The sequence below is a fragment of the Elaeis guineensis genome, chromosome 4, assembly GCF_000442705.2.
Source record: "Elaeis guineensis isolate ETL-2024a chromosome 4, EG11, whole genome shotgun sequence".
NCBI lineage: Eukaryota > Viridiplantae > Streptophyta > Magnoliopsida > Arecales > Arecaceae > Elaeis > Elaeis guineensis.
The window spans coordinates 16,644,571-16,651,323 of NC_025996.2; the positions used below are offsets into that span (position 1 = coordinate 16,644,571).

General features: G+C 41.7%; 1 long non-coding RNA gene across 1 annotated transcript; it reads left to right on the forward strand.

Annotated features, from left to right (window-relative positions):
- The first annotated feature begins 1,876 nt into the window (after positions 1–1,876).
- On the forward strand, positions 1,877–6,753 carry LOC140857174 (uncharacterized). Its single transcript, XR_012140684.1, has 4 exons — positions 1,877–2,011; positions 2,082–2,285; positions 6,177–6,230; positions 6,481–6,753. It is a non-coding gene; the product is annotated as an uncharacterized lncRNA (long non-coding RNA).

The following is a 6,753-nucleotide window of genomic DNA, read 5'->3' on the forward strand; positions in this document are numbered from 1 at the left end:
GACACCGACTAGACGTCCGGATCGCTTGGCATTTATGAGGCGTCTGACATCGGATCAGCCGGCGGTACGGTCGGATCTACGCAAACGACAAATCCACTCTCAGTCGTCCGGGATCGCTGCCCGAACGAAAGCATCGGCCAGCTCACCACCCGACTTAGGAGTGGAGGGGGGCAACTGTTGGGGGATACCCACCGACCGACCGACTAACGGCCCGACCGACCGACTGGCGGTCCGACCGACTGGCGGCCCGACCGACTGACGGCCCGACCGACCGGCTGGCGGTCCGACCGACCGGCTGGCGGCCCGACCGACTGGCGGCCCGACCGACCGACGGCCGTACCGACCGATTGGCGGTCGGAGTGACCGACTGACGGATGCCATCACTGGCTAATTATCGGCTCACGACCGACTGAGGATATGTCGGGCGCACTTTTCCCGACCGACTGAACCCAGAAGTCCGATGGCCGACTCACGAAAGACTCGCCGACCAACGGAAGGGCCCGACACCACTCAGCTGGCCACCGACTTTGGGTCGGTCGGCTCCTCCAACTGTCGTACAGCCGCCAGACCTTGTCAGTTCTGACAGCGACATGCGGCACGGCTACCTAGGGGCATTGTCCCGCCGAGGGCATTGTCAACCCTGGTGATTTGACAGCCGCACGGCGACGTGACACTTTCACGGCGACTCTGACAGTCCACAGTGAGTTGACAGTTCCTCACTTGTCCGCGCCATTGATGACGGCGCCATACCGTGCTCCCCTATATAAACCGGGGAAGGCAACAGTGCAAGGGGATCGATCCGCTCCATCTCTCCCACCTCTCGACTCCCAAAAACGCAGGCTCGCTCCTCTCCCTCTCTCTCTCTCTCTCGATAAGAGCTCTCTGTCTACATTTCACTGTTGTCCAGTCACCTCTCTGACTTGACCGTCGGAGGGTCCCCGCCGGAGCCGCCTCCGATCAGTGCGGACTTCATTTTGCAGGTGCACGCTCCCCGGCGATCGGACGACGAGGCGATTGGCCGCAACAGAGTCGAGAGGTGGGAGAGACGGAGCGGATCGATCCCCTCCCTCTCTCTCTCGATAAGAGCTCTCTGTCTACATTTCACTGTTGTCCAGTCACCTCTCTGACTTGACCGGAGGGTCCCCGCCGGAACCGTCTCTGGTCAGTGCGGACTTCATTTTGCAGGTGCACGCTCCCCGACGATCGGACGACGAGGCGATTGGCCGCAACACAACTGAATGCATCTAGAAGGAACCAAAATTCATTTTCCCACACTTAGATTCTTTCTTTAATCATTACCAATCACACATCTCGCATTCTCGCTTATAAAGTTGAAATTTTGTATCGAGTACGAATCACTATAGCTGATGACGAGACATGAATTAGGAAAAAATAAAATAAAAACTTTTATTCTAAACAAAAGAGGCGTTTGCTTGGGGACGATGGATACCGTTCGCATCTGGCTGCTCTTCTTGAAAAGCTCGTCTCCTTAGCCTTAAGACAGCTGATTCGGTAGCATCCAGGCGCTCTTCTTTTCCTCCGAGAATGATCTCCGGCTCTCGAACACTGACGGCGACCGCACGGTCGACGGCGAGGAGGTCGAGGCCTTCATTACCTCGGAGGCCTTCATCAAGGAATGCGTTTGACCTTATTTAAAGACTTCTCGTTGAGTTCGATTGTTTCACGTATTAGCGCTTATGATTTCATCAGAGCCGTCCGTTTTCAAGTGCCTAGGTAGCTGCGGATTCCGAGTCTCAAAGCCCTCGATAAATCGTAATCCCCGTCTCCAACGGCGTTTCACTCCCTCGATCTCTCTGGCCGTTGGCTAAACCCTAAGCCGTACCCCTAATCTTCCAATGGCTTCGACCTCCGTCCGATCAGTAAACCGCGTCGCTCTATCTTCCCTCAGGTCATTCGCGGCCAAGTCGAAGCCGGCTGCGCGATCGCCGCCCTTCTCTGGCGGATCCACCGCCGTCCCTCCTCCTGCTCGTCGGTTCTCATCCTTCTCTAGGTCAGCGATTCGTAATGGCAATTTGTAGTATCTCTTTGGTTTCTGGTCGTAATCTAATAAAAAAAAAAAGGGTTTTCCTTTTAAGGTTGCCGGTGGAGCTGGGATGCTGCAGCGGATCTCTTCTCCCGTTGCACAGCGCCGTGGCGGCGGCGAGGCTGACGACACGGCTGAGCTTGACGTCTAGGAGTTGCCGCGCACTCTCACAGGGTATCCTCTGCCGCACCTATCCTGGACTCTAATGATGTTGTTGTTCTATCACTGTTTCGACTGCTCTGTGAGTAGCTCTGCTTCGAGCTCTTTGTTCTCTCATAAAGATTGCTGCTTTCCCCTTTGTTGCCAATCAATGTAGCGTTTCTCTTTGTTTTTTGATGTTCTGAAGGAAACAATTTCAGAAAGTTGCGTGCTTTTTGGGTGTGGCATGGTCGGCGACCCGGGTTATGAATAAAGTGGAGGGAGTAGATTATTAGATGGTTGATAGTTGTGGTGTCTAAGTGCGAGGATTTCATGTATTTGTTTTTAAGTCTGGTTGAATCATGGAATTGAGTGCAATAGGTGAATGTTTGGAGATGACGGTATATTAATATGTGGACGAGACCTGATGCTGTGCATGGTGTAGGTAGGGTGTTAATATGGGTGGTTCATTGTTCGCTGCGTGGTTTCAATTTTCTGCACACCAATGTGGTGTTCCTTTCGTGCCTATGAAAATTCGCATTCCCTTGACATCAAAATCAAAGTACTGAACTAATCAATTCTAGCTAATCCTACTTTAGTGGATTGTTCTGATGCTTCTCAGTTTTGGTCTACAACTGAAGATGGTCTCTTGCACCACTTTGGGAAATGATGCTCCTCGATTGCACAACAAAAAAAGCAGAAAAAAACCAAAAAAATGAGAAAGAAAAGGATCAAAATAGTGTAAATAAAGTTGTACAGCATATTGTAAAAATTCAGCAACTGTACATGCATAAGCATACACAGTATAGTCTAAGAAAATGAGCTTTAACTCTTTATTCGTTTAATTTTTCAGAATATAGAAAGTTGATAGAATGATCTTCAAGGCTGTGGAAATTGCACATGTTTGATTTCTGTCAAGCTTTATCTTTTTCTATCAAAGCAATAATTCCTTCATAATGTTAATGGAAGGGAAGTGACTATTGATTATTTCGAGGTAGAAAGGAGAGAAAGAAAAGTCATATAAGATAGTTTAGAGCTCATCATTTGATGTGTAAATGTGTAGTTGTGGCTATCATCTTCTTTGGAAAGTTTAGAATGGAAAGATATAGTTCGACTGATTACAATTTTAGGGGCAACAGGTGGGTACGGATTGTTGGTAAAACTAGCATGATTCAGATTGAGTTTTTTTTTTTTTTAAATAAGTTCTCAGAATCCTCTTTTAGAAGAGAGATGTGATAACTACTAGATGATGATTCCATATTGTTATGAGAAACGATGTCGATATGGTATCTAAGATAGAAGAGGAACAGGGAAAAAAGAAAAAAATATTGATAAATCAGAGGCAGAGCAGGATCCTAATAATTTTCAATTGTAAACAGAATACCCACTTGTTATGAGGAAAAGATGTGGTGCAGTTCAACACAATAAAACTGAGAAAAGAGAATGATATCGACAGATTAGGACAAGAGAATCATGGAATGCATGGTTGGTCAAAGTTTCTCATTAAAACCTTACCTTTTGTTTTATAGTTTTGAACTTCCGCTTTTGGGCATGTTTAACTTGATGTGGACCAACATTTTGGTATATATTTGCCTTTTGGATGGTTAAACCTAGAATGATTGAAAGCAACTCAACTCAACTATCTTTTAAAGTTAAATGATAATAAAAGAAACTCATATAAAACAATAGATTTGAAATATTAATTGAACATGGCTAGAAAATCAAAGTCATAATTTACTATAAATTATACTATTGGTTTACTCTTAATTGATGATGTTTTCACATAAATATTGTTAAATATGTTGAAACTTATACATGTTCTTAAGATTATATCAAAACGTAGTGCATTGCTGTCGATATATGAATTCTTCAATGGTGATCAAGATTACCTATTAAGTTAGATATAAAACAAATTTAAATGTTCCCTACACTGTGCAATTTCATGCAGAATTATTGCTAGGACAAATGGAAATAAGTTCCATCCCAAAGAGGTGGGTAACTAGAAAGTGGTCAAGCCAGATTGAATATTTATTTGTATGGCTAGAAATCAGAAATGTTCTTTCTAGCTGAATATTTAGACCCTAGCATTGCTGGATATCCAGCAACATTATGCTGTCACAAGTAATCAATATGTCTTCAAGTATACATGTAGATTGAATGTGGTGATTGTTGTTGTGGTGTAAATATGTGATATGGGGCAGTTCAAACAGATCTACTAAGTTACAGTTTTTCCGCAGCCAGCATCTCTATAATCTTTGGTTTTTCAATAACTATAGCAGAATATGGATATTAAAGCAATCTGAGCATTTCTATAAGATACTCAAGATGCTTCAAATTTCAATTAGTTATTTGTCATCTTTAGATAAATGCATCCATCAGCTCCTCTTCTTGTCTTCACCGTGTACCTAGCATTTTATAATCAAATTACATGTGAAGACTATTTGACCAACTTCATTCATATAACATTATCTGATTTATTTCAATGTGGCTCAAGGAAGTAGAAAACTCAAGCACTCCTTGCAAACTTATGCTTCCACTCCCTCAGTATGCCTATAAACACGTTGTAAGACCTTTCTCTGTGATCTGATATGGACATAAACATGATTAAGCGCAAAGAAAAACATTAATGGGTCTCGTGTTTTATAAAAGATCAGAACTTTGCTTATTTGCTCTATTTATATCATCTTGTCAGGCCAACGTAAAAATTTGGTTCTTGCAGGCACATGAATTTGCTGGGGCTTGAAAGGAATAACTTCAATGCTTGCCAGTTTTGCTTCCTAGAATTCTCAAGTTTGAATGTTTCTTTAACATATCATGGATTGACTTTCATGACTAATCCAACTATTTATTGGGTTATATCCAGAATGAGTTGAATGAAATAGAGATAAACCTTCAAGATGTGAAACATGCAAGTCAATTTTGGTGAACTATCACCTAATTGTTGTTCTCTTTTCTTTTTTTATTTCAATCTTTTGTTTGCACAGATCAGTGCACTCTATTGGAATGCTGCATAGCATACCATGGTTATCAGAAAATTTTGTTGTAACTATGATCTGCACATGCCTATTTTCTGGAGGAGCCCATGTAATATAATATATATAGACACCATCATTGTTTTAATGAGTGCATCTTGTTTTTAAGCATGCACGATCGAAACTTAATTATGTAATTACGAAGTCATGGTCATATGCATAAAATTGAGTGATAACTTGGGGGCATCCATCTTCACTTGTCATACAAAGTATGGGAAGGGCAAAGTAAATGATTGCGAGTCATCCTTAGCATATTCCTCAAAGAATTTGAAATCATCCTAGAATGCAATTCACAGGAATAATAAATATGCATTTTCAGATAAAAGAAGAGTGCCATAGAAGTGTTACTAATGACTTTCATGACCACTCTAATGTTTCTCAAGACCAGAAATTACAAGAGCTGTTTAAACCTGCCGTCTGTGAAAGTGTCTGTGTGCGCACATGGTCATGTGCATGTGGTTACAGGATGATAGGATTCTTTATCAGAAGGATAGTTTGCTAGGTTTGATTACTCATAGCCCTAAGTTATGCAAATCAAGTTAAAGGAACTCATGAAGTTCTTTGTGAAGGCAGAGAAATAATCGGGTCAAATTTTAAAGGTTTTCAGGGGTCAGAGATAAAGGAACATGTGATTTTAAAGGAGGTTGGAGTAACTTGGACGATAATATACACTTACTACCTTAGGAAAAAAGATAGCGGCAGCTAGACAAGTTGCCGAGAACTTGAGATGTGTGGGAAGAATAATTCAAAATTGTTAACTGATGTATTCAAAATTTAAGATTACTTTGTTGTGGCTAGAATTTTGTTTTCTGTGAAGTGTACATATAGAAGAGTGTAATTATTTTCTAGTTAAGTATTGCTAGATCTAAAATGAATTGATTAAAATAATTTTTGAATAAAAAATACTAATTTATTGCATATTCATCACTTAATAAATCATAACAGTATTGTCCTTCTCCCAGATGAAAATGATGGTACGTGAAACATTTTGCTTCACCTCTTTGCTGTTCCTAAAGGTGGGTCTTTTTCTGTTTCTGCAACATATGCAGTCACGGCTTTAGGTTGAATTCCATCTCTTCTTATTTGTTGTAACAGGAGATAATGCTTTTTACTTGGATATGTATATTTGTTTTGCAAACAATTGACATGCCCTGTCTCGAGTCCTTTTAATTTTCTTACTCAGCACAATAGAGTTGTCGCTTCATGTTCTAGACCGTCAGATTAGTTTTTTTTTCTTCTAATGCATGTATTGTTTGTCTCGTATAGAGGTTGGTCTGTCAGCTCCAAGGTGATAGCTGAAGCTGATTAACATGGAAACCATTTTGGACATGGAAGAACTTTTGGGACCTCTGCACTGCTGATTGTGTAAGCAAAACTTTAGCTGTTATGATCTCTGATATAATATTTTTTACAAATCTTTGAAAGCATAGAAACATCAGATGTTACCTAATTCTTCAGCTTAGGTGATCAAAAAAACAAAAAAAATCTCACAGGCATGCGTGCTAGCAGTGCGCTTATTATATGGCATTCTTCATTGCA